A 15846-nucleotide genomic window follows, 5' to 3' on the forward strand; every position below is an offset into this window, starting at 1 on the left:
TTTCTTCCCCTTGATGTGGGGGTCTGTAGCAGACCCCTACCACCAAATCCCTTTCTCCTTGCCCCCCATGTAGCCTAACCCACAATCCTTCTACTTCCTCATCCTTGGATTCTGTCTTGATGAGGGTTGACGTATATTGCTCACTGACATAGAGCACAACCCCTCCCCCTTTCTTCCCCACCCTGTCCTTTCTGTACAATCTATACCCCTCAATATGTACTGCCCAGTCGTGGGATGAATCCCACCAGGTTTCCGTTAGCCCCACTAAGTCATAGGTGTTTAGTGCAAGCAAAGGCTACCAACCATATTTTTCCAGTATTTTAGTGATCCAGTCAAAGCATTCTTTTGAAGCATTTATAGTCTATAAAAAACTTCCCATTAACAATGGTGTTAATTGGAAGCAATGGGATCTCAGGGAAGACCTAATTCATTTCTTCTATCACAGGTTTTGGAAAAAGTGACTCAAGCAGTTCAAACTTTTTAGTTTTTCTCTAGCTGGTGGTCAGCAAGGGTGGGAAAGGAATCCTTCATGATCTCAGAGGCTGGTAGAGTATGGTGAATAGCATGGGCACCATATGAAGACGGGAGCTGATGCATTCCTGGCTTATACCTTGTAGGCACATACAGCAAAAGGGCAGGTAAGTAGGAGAGTATGTATGAGGAAGGGTGTGCCTAGGGAAGAAAGAAGGATCAACACTAGCGTGGGACTCTAGAGGTGCAGGTGCAGTTCCCTGCTCTGATTCAGGACTTCTATGTAATTTTCCACAAATCACTTGTGCAACGAGGGTGCAAATTATGGGGGAGCTCGGGGGGCTGAGCCCTCTCATAAGAGATGTGAGCCCCCCTGTAAGATTTGAAAATCATAACCTGGGGGGGTCTCTGATTTTATTAGGCCATTGTGATGGATGGCCCAATTTGTTTTTTGCAGGACTCCTCCCCCACCAACAAGAGTCAAAGTGTAATTCGAACCCTGTGGGCAACTAAATACATTTGAGCACCTGGGCCTTAGTGGCTCCCTCTGGCTTGGTTCCCCATCTCAAGTGCGAGCTGGATACTTCATTAGAGGCTGTGGTGAAGAGAAATACATTAAAGATGTCACAGTGTTTAGCTAATATTGTAAAAGCAGCCATAAAAGTACCATAAGTAGATTCATAATATTCTACCTGTGCTGCACTCTTGCTTGCAAGGGTGCAGATGCTCATTCAAGGCCAACATGACCTATTATTGGAATAGATGCTCACTGAAGGTGATTTGAGGGACCATTAAGTAAGGGTACAGTTATACACTAAAGAATGGGGCTCTGAATTGCCACTCCTTCAGGGACCCTCCAAAGGATCCTCATATGATATACCTGGCTTACTGAAACAGATACAAACTTCAGGGATATCAGGAAGAGTGCAGACCCCGCTGCCTTCAAAACCTTATGGGTAAGCTCTCCTCTTTGCTAACTATTCTTCCAAGTGACAGAAGTGATGAAACCATAGGAACAGCCTAAGTTGAAACAAGAGGTGTATGGAGACCAGGTTTCTACCTGGAGGATTGAACTGCAAGCAGATATATCCTTATACCCACCACAGAAATGACTGTGCACGGCAATGCTGGAGACACTGTAGGACTCAGACTGGAAGATGGCATCTTGTGCCACTGGGATTTCCTTTCCAGTTTCATTGGCTGGAACAGTGAAATCACAAAAGGATTTGCAGTTCCATCAGAATACTACCAATGTCGATTTCTAAGCCTGCCAGAATTTAAGCCAGCTGCATAATTATAATACAAATACAGAAACATTTATTACAATCGGAAATGGGCAGAAAATAGGTCTATACAATACCTTAATTTTAATATATTTTAGTTCATTTTAATATATTTTAGTTCTCTTCTCAACAGGCCTATTTTCTTTATATGAATCATAGAAAAGTAGGCCTGGAAGGGATCGGAAGTCATCTAGTCTAACCTCCCATCAGAAGCAGGATCAACCCTACTCAAACTGGCCCATACAAGCCCTTGTCTAATGTATTATTAAAACTTTACGGTCAATCCTGTAACACAGCTACAAGGCAGAGTACCTGCCACAGGTAAAGCCAGCGGGATAACGGTGATCAGTGCATACTGCTACAAGGGTTAACATACGCTCAAGAAATGCAAGGATGCTAGTCCTTTATTTTTGTTTCAAGTCATCTTTTCTCTTTTGGCCATAGTTTCCTTGGTTAAATCATACCAATTAAAGTATTGTAGTTGGGAATCCTGTTTATTTTATTTTATTACTTACTGAGCAGAGTTCTGTTTATTGCTAAATACAAGATAGGAACCTATTGATAATGTCACAGCTTCAGTCTGGCAGAGAAAGAGAAGACAAATAAAATAATTGATACTTTCTCCCACTCTCTAATGAAAAAGAATTTATCTTCCCTTTGAGAAAAGATACTTTGCAAGGCCATACCAAAGCTGAGATATTAAGTGGTAGTTTCATGCAGGTCCCTGGCTTTTCCCAAGCAGCATTGCTTTTAATCAGGCAGTGTGTATGTGTGTGTGAGGGAGTGAGTGAAAAGGCTTGGGTTGTGTTGGAGGTTTGGAAAGAGATCACAAAGTGAAGAATGGCAGGAAAGGGGAGGAAGGTAGATCTGGCAGGAGCTTGAAGGACATTTGAAGGACCTTTGCCAATGTGCATATGTATCCTTTAGAACCAATGCTCTAGATGCATTTAAAAAATCTACAGGCCTGATTTTGGTGTCACTCAAATGTGATGCTAGTCTAGTTCCATTTACTGTTGTGCAAAATTGGAGCCAGTTCTGCAATAGTCAAAGAAACCTTGCAGAACTGCTGTGCATCAACCAGCTCCAACTGGGTCCAGAGGAAGTTGTGGATTTCCCCTCTATGTGGCATTGGTGAGGCCGCAGCTGAAGTATTGCATCCAGTTTTGAGAGCCGCACTTCAAGAGGGATGTGGATAACCTGGAAAGGGTTCAGAGGAGGGCTACTCACATGGTTGAGGGCCTGCAGGTAAGACCCTATAAAGGCAGATTGAGGGACCTGAATCTCTTCAATCTCTGCAAGAGAAGGCTGAGAGGTGATCTCATGGCTGTCTACAAACTCACCGTGGGGGAGGTCAGCAGAGAATAGGGGATACTCTGTTTACCAGGGCACCCCTTGGGGTTAATAGAAATAACGGCCACAAACTGAAGGAGAGTAGATTTAGATTGGACATTAGGAAGAAATGTTTTATGGTGAGGGTTGCCAAAATATGGAATGGGTTTCCAAGGGAGGTGGTGTTTTTCCCCTACCTTGGCAGTGTTCAAAAGGAGATTAGACAAGCACCAGGCTACTTGACCCCAGCGCTCTTTCTTGCCCAGAGCAGGGAGTCAGACTCGATGATCCATTAGGTCCCTTCCGACCCTAGGAATATATTAAATCTATCTCAGCACCTCTGTAACAGCAGGCCTTTCCAGCACATTACTGCTAACATCATTTGAGCAGCTGCTGGTAGCAGACTGTCCTATCCTTGTCCTCATACCTCTCTGAAACATTTATCTTTTTCTTACAATGGACACTGAACAGCGACAATTAGCTACCACATGGGTAGCAGATTCCTACAGCCAAGCTCTGTCTGAAAGACTTATAATCTACTGGGCTCAGATAAGATGCGTGCAGTGTGTTTGGAGTCTAATGACAAAAGCCAGTGAACAATGGGCCAAATTCAAACCTGTTGCAACATACCTGACCACAGTGGAGACATAGCAGGGATGAACATTGCCTACTAAATACACTCGAAATTGGCAATGGAAAGTGGAGCTTTAATTCAAGCAGGAGTCTCCGCTGATGTCATGGGCAAGTAATCTGGGGCATTTTAGAATGACAGATCCCTTTAGCCTGTGATTTACTAGGAGATAATGTGTTTGTTTTTCACTAACTTTCTCCTTTGTAAGTAGCTGCCTGACAGACCTCCAGTTCCAAAACCTGCATGTGGGAGGAACTGATTAAGAGCCTGTTAGGATGAGATCGTACAATGTAGGTAATAGGAGATGGATAGAAATGGTAAATGACTCATTAGAAGGAAAGATCATTGCCCAGGCACACACGCAACCACCAAATAAGAGGTTGTGGTTTACAGAGTAGCTGTTATTATAATCAGTGCAACGACTTGGCATAGGGTTAAATGAGTGGTTCTCAACATTTTCAGGCTCCTGGCACCCTCCATAACTCCTGTGAATTGAGCGCCACCCCATTTCAATAACAAATTGATTGATTGCGGCACTTAACTCCTGGCACGGGGTGGGAGGAGTGAGCACTTGGCTCCTCACAGACCATAAGCTTACCTCCTTGCACCGGACCTAGACACGGAGAAGCTTGGGCGTTGCTCCTCAAAGCAGGGGGAGGGAAAGGGGAATGCTCATCTCCTCGCACCCCGTGGCAGACCTCTGCAGCTAGAAGCGTGGTGGTTATATCAGCCTTGTGGCCTCTGTGGGTTGATTAAGAGGGAACTATTAACATACTAGCTGGTGGATGATCTTTTCTAAAGAAAAACAAATGAATCTATAAGGCCCAAATTCTGCATAATATGCATGAATATGAGCCTAAGCTTTAGCATATAGGATTGGCTGTACTGTTCTTGTGCTTCAAGTTTGGCATGTACTTAAATGAATGTGCATTCTTCTCATTTCCTAGGTCAGGACCTTCAGAGGATTGTTAATGATTCAGGCCCTTCCTTCATTGTGCGTTAATGAAGGGAAACCGGACAGAATTCAGTCTTAGACATTCTTGACTTACTCGCACCCGCTTCTGGCAGGGCTGGATTTAGCTTTCTGAACCCTTGCTAACTAGTTTGGAGTGGACTTGTTTGGTAGCCTTAGCATTTAACTGAGCCCTGCCAACATGAAGAGGAATAATATCCAAATGAATCCCCATGCTGGTGATCCTCACAAGAATCATTTTTTTTATCCTTGAATGAAATGCAACCACTTCTCTGGAGAAGAAAGCAGCTTTCAAAGACTATAAATTCACGCTACTGAGGCCTTCAGGGTGGCATGAAGCATACCACCCCAAGGCATGCTATTTTTCCCTTGCACTGTGCTTGGGACACACACAACTCACGTTGCAGCTGAGTATCTTGCTGCAGAGCCCTGGCTGCGGGGGCGAATGCTGGGAAAAGAATGAGACACCTACATCTCATGGACGAGCAATGCCTGTGTGGCAGGGATCCAGGGAACAGGCACTGAAATTAGGAAACACAGCTGTTCTGAGCAATACCATCTCCCAACAGACACAGAGGAGCGAGGCGGTTCTGCATTTTATAGTGGTCAACGATGATATTAAGGGGCTCTATTCTGCTCTTTATATGCACCGAGAGGGACAGATCTGATTTGGAGCCACTCTCCCCCATGAGCAGGCCCAGCAAGCCTTGTAGGTGACTCAGCCAGATCCTCTGTAGAAGAAATGGGGCATGAATGCCAGAGCATGGGCTGCCACATAGTTTGAAAGGGTGCAGCATTCACTTTCTCATACTTCAGCTTTGCCCTCCCTTCAGAAAGTCCAGCAGGGTGAGTCATTCACTGTCTTTATGCCTCAGGAAACTGAATCCTCCCTCCCTATTTGCCTGGAGAGGACACAAATAACTCCCAGACAAGGAGGAAGTCCCTCAGATAGCTTTGTGGTTAAGGTAATGACTGGGCCTGGGCACTGGGAGATAAGAGTTCAATTCCTCTTGCTGTCACTCAGCTCCTTGGCTTCCTATCTGTAAAATCAGGTGGCAAAGTTTCCCTCCCTCCGAGTGTTAGGCTGAGCCTGGTAGTTTCTGAACAACTCAAGCTATACCTCTTTGGGTAGGGTAGGGCCATCAGAATATAAAGCTAATATTGGTGCATGGACAGATCCATGCCAAAAAGGAGCTGGTAGAGTAGATTGCCAGTTATAACCTAGATCGAAATATGCTTCCCCTTTGGCCCTAGTTTCTTGGTTGCCAAAATCTAAATCTATTTGCCACACATTCTTGGGCCATTAAAACACCAGTTCTCCCTTTTCCAGCTGCCTTATTAATGCCACGTTCCACAACAGTAACTCCTTGTCCATGCAGACATCTGCAACATAGTCTCCGAGTCGTGTCCTTGATGGCAGATGATGCCTGGGCACAAAGAAGATCTCCATCATACCCTCTGGCCCAGGATACCCTTCTTGTGTGTGGTTAAGACCTGAAAGTTGTCTTTCTCTGGATAATGGCTACACAGAGAATTCCCTTATGTCTGGGGCACCAAGATTGGAAGGAACTCTAAATTGATCAAATTTAATATAAAATATAATCCTTTCCATCCTATGCAAAATGGGGTGAGGTGGGGGCAGAGTAGGGCTCATGCCAAGAATTGGGCTAAATGCTTAGTGTTAGTGTGGCAGCGAAGTGCCCCCACAGTCTAGTGAGGGAGAGAAGGGAGGACCCACAGACCCCAGACCCTGAGAGCAAGCCCCCAGAGGGGCATACGTACCGGCTGAAGAGCAGCAGGAGGAGGAGCCTCAGCCGTGGCTGCAGCCGCGCGAACTGCCATTACGCCGGCTCTGGCAACAGCTGTTCCCGGCGCGGCGAACAGCTGAACCAATCCCAGCGGCCATAGCGGCCGCTGCAGGAAGGTTTAAAAATGCCGGCAGGACAGGGAGAGAGGGAGAGCCAGGGAGAGAGAGTACGGGTGGGCAGCCCATGCTGCGGGCTCACGCATGGAGCGGAGAGGACCCAGCCTGCGGGTCTCAAGCAGGCAGCTTAGCCGAGAGCTGTAAGCCTTTCGCGAACAGCAGAGTGAAAGGTAGTCAGAGAGTGCAAGCCGAGGCACTCTCTCAGTATCCTGAAGCGGCTGACGCTCAGGAGGCAGGGGAGCGCTCTGGCGACGGTAGGAGGGGGGGGGACGGGGCTGGAACCAGGGGGAGCACCCATTAGCTCCTCCTGATTCGGAGGAGTATTTTCTGTAAGAAAGGAGGAATCACTCCCAGCAGGAGGGAGAACGACCAGGAACCGGGGAACCGGTCTGAGGCCGTCATACTGGGCCTGGAAACATCTGGAACGCACCACCCAGCGGTTGGCATGTGGACGGGGTGTAGGGGAGGCAGAGCCCCGTGGACCACCGCGTCAGACAACCGTGAGTAACACCGTCTATCGGGAGGCCCCACCCAGGATAAAGATCTCCACTGTAGACCCCTCTAAAGGTAATTGATTACATCCAAGTCGTGGCAGAAGAGTTGAGGGGAGGGGCGACACCCCGATAGGCCAGGCGGAGCGAGTCACAGGCTCCACAGTTAGACAGACTCATAGTCAGGTAAGATAAAGTAACCTGCTCTTTTTTATGTTGGGGATGTTTGGACCGTAACCAGGCTTCTTTTCCAAGCTGCTCAGACCCCAATGTCTGCGTCTCAAGGGAGAATGAAGTAAGATAGAATAACCCCTTCTGTGTCCTATTAGCCAGTCTCCCAAGGAAAGGGATTCAGGCAGGGAAGGCTACTACTCTCTGTAAGGCCAATCTAGGCCCAGATGTAGGTCATTTCCTCTAATTCATTTGTCTGCTAGGATGGCTCATTAAACTAAATAACTGATGTAGGTTGTTCCCTCTGGCAGAGAGTCAGGACTGTTTCTGGACATGTTCCTGGCTATTTCTCACTCCTTTATTTCATCTTTCTCAGGGGTGGGAGTGGGCATGTGAGGCTAGTTCCTGACTCCCACTTGTGATGGTGATATTGGTGTGTCCTTAATTGAGATGCTGAGAGGCACCATGCACAGCAAATAGCAGAACTCATTAGAGGAAGGCACTTGGGGCTCTGGAATTACCGTTACATTTCTCTTTCAAGGTATGTGACTTTGAAATTGTGCCATTATGTCTGGGGCATAAAGCCTGGGATGCTGCTGGATACAATGTGTCATTGACTAGCTAATTAAATGGTACCAATTTAAAGGCCCTCGGGGCCAGGGATGAAATAGCTCTATTAATTGATATTTAACTTCCAGGCTGTAATCATTCAGCTATCAGGCTATAGCTTGGAGCAGCTCAGGCAGGAGGCTATTGTTTCAACTTGGCTTCAGGAAGGGTTTGATTGCAATGGACTTGAATGCCTCCGACCAGTGCTCTGTGGAGGACCCTTCATCCTGATTCAGCAGTGTGTTTGGTAAGTACTCACAAGTACTCGCTGAATTCAGCTGAGGGTCTCATTCCCATTCCCTAAGTAACAGTCCTGCTCCAAAGTGCTTAGGTCAGTCTCTTGGAGGTGGATATGGGTGCCACATGATCAGAGCCGACCCTAGAGAGGTGCAGGGCCCAGGGCAAATCCAGTGCCAAAGCACTGCCCCGTGTGCCCTGGCTGACACAATCTTCAGCATGGAGCGGGCGCCAGGATGTTGGCAAGCGGCCGGACGCGAAGCTGGCGGTGCAGGGAAGCAGCACGTGGCAGCAGCACAGAGTGGGGCTGGGAGGGGCTGCGGCGGCTCTGTGGCCCCCCCAAAGTGTTAGGTCTGCGGCAGTCCCCCCCCGCAAGGTATAGCTCTGCACATGATCTTCCCTTGCTGATTGCTGGGAACACGGGACAGTAGATCTCGATTTCAAAGGCAATTCACACTAGAAATTTGGACCTCCTTGTCTGAAATTCGATAGCTCCCTTTGAAAACCCCAGTTAAAAAATCCACACCTGAGCTTTGTGGTAGTTAATCTCTAATGTGATCCATCTGCAAACAGATGATCAACCCCCAAGGTTGGCTCATGGCAGAAGACTATTTACAATATAAATCTAGGTTACTCACACAGCCCAGAAAGGGCTCCTACTTAGATCCCGTTAGTGGACTATCATTCATCAGGTTAAACAGGCGGACACAAATTAACCAAATTTGCAGAAAGCTGGTGAGCTACTGAGAAGCCCAAAGGCATAGAGGATAATGGAAAAGAAATGTGGGAGCTAAAATGATGGATGCCCATCATCCAACCATCTGGGATGTACAGTTAGGGGGAAACCAGGTAAAAAGACAGTGATTGTAAACTAGAGCTACATGTTGAAATGAGTTGAATGACTCAGCACAGAGTAAGTCTGAATCTACATATGGTTATTTCTAATCCTTCAGGAATTACAACATATGACCAGAAAGCAAAATAAAGGTACTGGATTGGAGAGATCAGAAACCAACTCCGCTCAGCTGGAAGTGGGGAAGGGGATGGAGACAATACTCCAAGATAGGACTTGAACAAAAACATTCTGCTTTCCATGAGCATCTTTTAGCTTCTTCTCCAAGTGCCTGCTAAAAAGTAGGGGCTCTAGACTTCAGATTTGTCTACCAGAGCCTCTGTTCCCAGTAAGTTAACCATGGAGGGAGCTTGTACACGTGACAAAAATGTCCCTTTGTGTGGCTCAACATACATGAGTTTTGGGGGTTCTAAATGAGTTTGCATCATTGCAAACTAAACTACTTCCCAATGTACTTTAGTATGCAACGTCGCAACTCAGAACATTGCAGTTATTAGTTAGCTTGCCCCTGGCTATGGGAGAGGAGGGCAGGCTCTACAGGAAAACAGGATCAGGCCCCTCACCACTTCTGCCTCCAGCAAGCTCCTGCAGCCAGCAGGGTGTCTGGGACTGCCTGGGAATGGGCTAGCTTGCCCCTGGGGCAGTACAGAGAGGCGGCAGGAGGGCGGCTGGATGTGCTGGCTGCTGAAGAAGTTGGCGAGGATGGTGCATGGTGTGGAGGGCCACCTAGGTGGGCTGCTAGCTTCCCTGAGTCTGCCTGGGCTTCCAGCACCCTGCGCGCTATCCCCACCACCTTCTCCAGTCGCCAGCACACCCACCCACCCTCCTGCTGCCTCCCCTGCACTGCCCCAGGGGCAAGCCAGTTCATTCCCAGGTGGCCTTAGGCATCCTGGCAGCCACAGGAGCCTGCTGAAGGCAGAAGTAGTGAGGGACCCAATATTTTATTTTCTGAGGAGCCTACCCATCCCTCCCATAGCCAGGGGGTGAGCTGACAGATTAATGGCCCTCTGGACAGGCTCCTCCAGGCAAAAAAAAAAGGATCAGGCCCCTTGCCACTTCTGCCTTCAGCAGGTGCCTGTGGCTGCCAGGACAATAATGTATATACAGTGACAGAAAAATAAAACCCACCGTTTCAATTTAGGGGGCATACAATGCAACCCTAAGGACTAAAATCCCATCATGTGTACAAGCTCCCGGAAGTGATAGGTGATGGCTTTGCAGGTTCCCGTATTTGTTCTGCCTCTTCTGTATCAAAAGGTTTCAAGATCATTCTCTCCTGCTTAATTTCAGTGTTGCGCTCTGCGTGCGTGTGTGTGTGTGTGTGTGTGTGTGTGTGTGTGTGTATGGGAGTTGAAGGCTACTAAATTGGCCAATGAAACCAGGGACCTGTAAACAGCATGGAGTTTTACCTGAGCTTTCCTGGATAGTTTGACAGACTGTCTGAAATGTAATTGCTAATTTTGTTTGTCCCAGGTGAGGCACAAACAGACTAACCAGCCTCTCTTGAGCCACAGCTGCCTCTGTTGCACCAATAATTATGCTAAGCTGAAAAACAGGGCATTATAATGCTTTTGCTATTTAAAATAATCAAATAAGGTTTCTGATAAAGAACAGAGGCTGCCATTATTATGTGTTTTTTCCTATCCAAAAGAATGCATCGGGGAATTACACCTGCTTTAATGTTGCAATGAAAATTCTAGGTAATGGTCTACCCTGTTAGCCTAACTTCATATTTGTATCCATATCTTTAGAGCCTCTTATCTCAACTAGAGGGACCTTATCTTCAGAAACTTCTTGACGACACCCAGAGGGTCTTTTTCTTCTTTTTCTCTGGGTTCCCTCTTGTCAAAGGATGATGGGCTACCCCTATTATTATGAAAGAAGAATACATGCTTGTTGTTTGGCCATTCAGATGAGAGCTAGTGTCCAGTAAACCCTCTGTTAGTACCAAGATTTCCTGCACTTCTAATGGAGAAAGTTTTGCAAGAGTTTGAAGCAGGCAGAGAACTGCAGAAAAATAGGGCTGGAAGGGACATTCAGTAGTCATCTAGTTGAGCCCCTGGCCAGAGGCAAAATCCTCTTTATCCAAACCACCCTATACAAATCCATTGTCTAACCTATTACTAAAACTACACAGTCAACCCTGATTCATAGCTTCCTTGGTCAGAGGCATGAAGCGTCTTTGCAGCTAAGGCAACTTTAGGCCTAATGATACTCCAGTTACTCACACCAAGGCTAGGGTTGCCGACTCTTCAGGATTGCCCTGGAGTCTCCAGGAATTTGATATAAATCTCCAGGAGACTCTTGAGAGTCACCAAGGAGATAACTGATAGGGCAGTCATTAAAATAAATATTAAATGTTGAATCCAATTTATACAGGAGTCCAGTGGGTTTTTAAAAATGTAATAGTAATGTGTATTTGCCTTTCTGATGTACAGTCAATGCACTGTAATCTGTAACTCATATATGTAAACACACGGGCATGTTTACATTGTGTGTCGTGGGCACGTTGGCGTTCTGAAAACTTCCCAGAATAGATTTAAACAGAGTTGGCAACCCTAGTCAAAGCATTCACAAGATCATTTCAGAGAAAGCTGGAAAAAATATGGGCTGCAAAGAAAAGTTCAGACAGAGGCTTCCCATGGGTTTTCTGCTTAACAGAAAGAATAGACAGGACTATGTCAATGTTCTGGCTGAATCCAGATACAAGCAGGACAAGGGGTTAGCATGAAGCTACACATGACTCAGGGAAGATGCTAGACAGCGGACTGTGAGGCTGCCTCCCTGGCTAAGGGAGTTCAGAAGTCTGAGAAGTGAAGCCTTGGGTGTCTGCTTTTGAAAACTCAGCCCATTTGGGGTGTCTGGATTTGAGTATTTAGCCTCAAGCCATCAAACAAGTTCTTTGTCCATCTTTGTAATGTGCTGCAGGCACCTATTTACCAACAGTCCCTTTCCATTTAATATTGGTTGTGTGGACTGGGGTCCCCTGAAGCTCAGGGGCTGCATGGCCCACCAAGAGCTTACCCCCCGGCTGCAGGAGAGGTGGGCAGTCTCCACAGGTCAAAAAAAAAAAGAAGGATCAGGCCCCTCAGTGTAAAAGTGACTGAAACTCTTAAATTGAAATGGTGGGTTTTTAATCACTGCAATTAAAAACCCACCGTCCCCCGTCATGTGTAGAAGCGGCCTCTAGGTCCCAAATCCTTCAAAGTCCTAACTTCCTTTGAAGTCAGTAGGAGTTAAGAACCAAAATAAGATTAGGGGGTCTATGTGCCTTTTGGGCTAAGTACAAACAGTCAAAAAGCCTGAGGTTGAACTGATTCAGTCTTCGCAGGTTAATTGAACTGGAAAATGAGTGAAGAGACATTCACCTTGATTCCAGAAATGCAAATGCCACCACATGCCTGCAGTGGCCCAGGCCAGAATCCAGGAAGCACAAGGGTTCAGCTGGAGCAGGCAGATTGGGCCAATGCTAGTCCACCCACCCTGTGAAGAGAGAGTTGTGGGGGAAGTTCAAGGCATCCTGGGATGCTGGGGGACTATGAATTAACTTGAATCTTGAGGGGATCTAGGACAGAAATTCAATAAACTGCTTTTGGCCAAAACTGATTTAAAATAAACCCGGATGGATGTAGTATCAGACTTAACTGATTTAGATTAAATCAGTTTATGTGTACTGAATTTCTGTTGTGTTACAAATTTGAACTGGTTTCTAATCACTTATAATAGTTTACGTGTAATTTATGTCCCTAGCCTTGAGGATTTGGGCCAAAGAGGTGATTAGCAGAGCTAAATAACTTTGCTACAAGACAGACTGGTCATACAAATATATTAGGATGACCCAGGATACTGTGAAGTTCCTGGCTGTTGTTATAATGATTTGTTGTTTTTTGCTAACGTTGGCAATAAACTTGCTACCACAGGGAACACACAGACACATACAATAGTGTTTCCCTCTTAGACTAGGTACAGACATTCAAAAAGCCTGAAGCAGAATTGATCTACGTTATGTGGTTTTCTGTAAGCAACGTAGTTTAGGTGAGTAGCGAACAGAACACACATTCACCCTTTGGTGAAGGGGGAGGAGCAAATCTTAAACTGAGTTCTACTATTATTAAACCAGTCTATTTGTCCTGATTTTCTGTTCTGCTATGGATATAGGGTGCAGTCACATGTTCAGACCCCCCGCTCTAACTCATGCCACTTTACTTAAAGTGCCATGAGTTAAAGTGCCCTCCCTCCCACCCCGACCCAACAGATGTTTGCCTGTTGGGTTGGAGGGTGGAATTGAGCCTGCCTTCACTGGACTTCCTGGCCAGCTGGATTAAGCCTGCCTGTACTGCCCCTCTCCCCAGCTCTGCAACTCCTCTCCCAGCTCTGGAGCTGTCAGCAGGGGTAGGGGAAGGTGGAGGGAGGGAGTAGCTCCAGGCTGCTGGGTTGGGTTCTCTCCTAGGCTGACTTGGGGGCAAGTGGTAGAATAGAGCCCTCTCTGTCTTGCAGCACCCTGCCAGGTACCCCAGCTGGGGTACTGGGGGGGAGTTGGGCCAGGCTCTCTTCCATCCCCCCCAGGCAGCAAATGCCAGCCAGCAGCTCAGAGCTCCTCCTTTCTTCCACCTCCCCTTCTTCTTCCCTCACTTACAGGCCCTGAGAGCAGGGCTGGGCTGCATCAACCCAGCCCAATGCGTGGTAAATTAACCACAGGGAATAAAAGTTCCCAAAGGTGCTCTAAAGCAAAACACCTTCATCTACTACCTCCTCTGAGGAGGGTTAATTTTTTGTGTGATTCGCCACTTTAAAAGCACTGTGCATGTGTCACAGCACAGCTATAGAGTGCTGTCAGGGGGCTGATTGTGCAAAAAAATGTATCTTGTGTAAGTGCCCATTGCCCGGTTTGTGATCGCTTATACCGGTGAAAGTGTAATATCTGTACCTGGCCACACTATGTATGCTGTAGGAGCCCATCAGATCCTAATTGTGCTCATGATAAGTAACTACACAATTTTTTTTTTTAATCTCATTCCTATTGCTTCAGGAAGTGCTACACAAAAAAAAGCAAACAACTGAAGGTGCCCTATGTGGGACTGAAAGAAACACTACAGCTTATACGTGAAGGAGGGGGCCAGGTTACAAGTACTGGTGTGCTTTTTGAAAATTATTTTTTATTGTTTTAAATCCTCTGACGTCTTGTGGCAAAGCTGTGTGTCACCTGTGTTTCCTGGGTAACATCCAGCTCTCATGAGGCTTAAAACATCCAGTTTCAATCACATACAGCTGGGCTGAATTACCCAGCTGCCAGTCACCGTAGAAGCTGCTGCATGTTGTCGGAAATGAAAGGCAAGTACTACACAGCAGCACTAGGGATCTCAAGTGTTTGTTTAATTTCCCGCAGGTTGTTTCTGATTAGTAATGCACTGCATGTCTGCCTGCACGTCTGTGTGAACCCTGCACTTGTTAGATGCTGCTCTTTTTCTAGTCACTGAGGCGAAACAGCAAGGTATGGAAAGGTAACAATTAGCTGCAGATGGGATGATGATTAGGTGAACCATGGCTGATTCACCAATTGTTTCACTTGTAAGTCAAATAAGCAATGTATTTTTAGCAAGGCAGATGGGGGAGACATTCCTTCGCGCACAAGTCTTGGAAAGAGCATTTAGCATTGTTGGATCAAGCCTGTACAATTTTCTGGCACAAGCAACACACAGATTTACCGCCAGGTGGTGCCAAGAGAAATTTGGAGCATATTTCTGATCCACGTGTTTTGCAGCATCGCACCAAGTTTCTGGCCCCCTGAAAGCACACACAACATTTTGGAGCAGACCACCTCAGCTTGAATGGGTAGTTTGTTTCAACCAAGTTCTCCCTCTGTTTCTTTTGACTTTCATTTTAAAATGTCCTTGTGTCACTGTATAAACACACTTGGCTTTCCCCTATCAAGCATGAGGCTTTTGCTGATTTATAACTTACTCACCCACCATGTTACCATCTTGATAGCACTTAATTTAGTGCTCATATTAGTTCAAAGTGCTTGTTCAAACCACTGTTATTGCATTATCATCTCTTGCTCTGTTGCTTTGTGTTACGTGGCCATTTGTCCTTAGTGCCAAAATATAACATAATCCTCCTTTAATAGAAAATGAGAATGAGCACAGAGACGGTCTGCAGCATCGGGAGTCAGAATAATGAAAAAAAATGTTGCCAGCGCACGGAAGACTGGTTTCATCCCTCAAACAAATGTTGGGTTGTATTGAGCACTAATCAGAGAGGAAAAGCAGGAGGTTTTAATTATGTTTAACAGCTGAGTTAGACCGGTGACAGAAGAACTCAGCAGAAAGCCCTTCCATTTGGGACCTCAGGGGTAGTTTGAGGCAGTTATATGTGCAGTATATATCTAACTGGATTAGCAATCTGCCTTTATGTGTCAGCTTAAAAGTATCGGAGGACAGTGACAGTATTGCCAGCTCTCATGATTTTTGGCATTGTTCTTAAAGTCTATGGTTTGGGAATGTGAAAAACTTCGCTCTTTCTTTTATTTATAACATGATATATTATATGTATAATAAATATAAGTATAAAAGAAAGAGCGAAATTTTTCACATGCCTGAAGTGTAGACTTTAAGAACAATGCCAAAAATCATGAGAGCTGGCAATACTGGAGTGAACAGGACGGGTGTTTATTAGGGCTGTGTGAAACGGCTGTGTTTTGTTTTGATTTGGGTTTGGCTGTTTCGGAGGACAGTGATTTGTTTTGGTGTTTCAGATCACTGTTCTGTTTAAATTCGGCCAAATCTGTTTCAGAGTTTTGATGCTGATTCGAAGATTCAGATCGGCCGGGGAGTGGCAGGGGACACCCGGGCACGCGGGGGGGTCCCCCAACGCC

Source organism: Alligator sinensis, unplaced genomic scaffold (genome assembly GCF_000455745.1).
Source record: "Alligator sinensis unplaced genomic scaffold, ASM45574v1 scaffold451_1, whole genome shotgun sequence".
Taxonomy (NCBI): domain Eukaryota; kingdom Metazoa; phylum Chordata; order Crocodylia; family Alligatoridae; genus Alligator; species Alligator sinensis.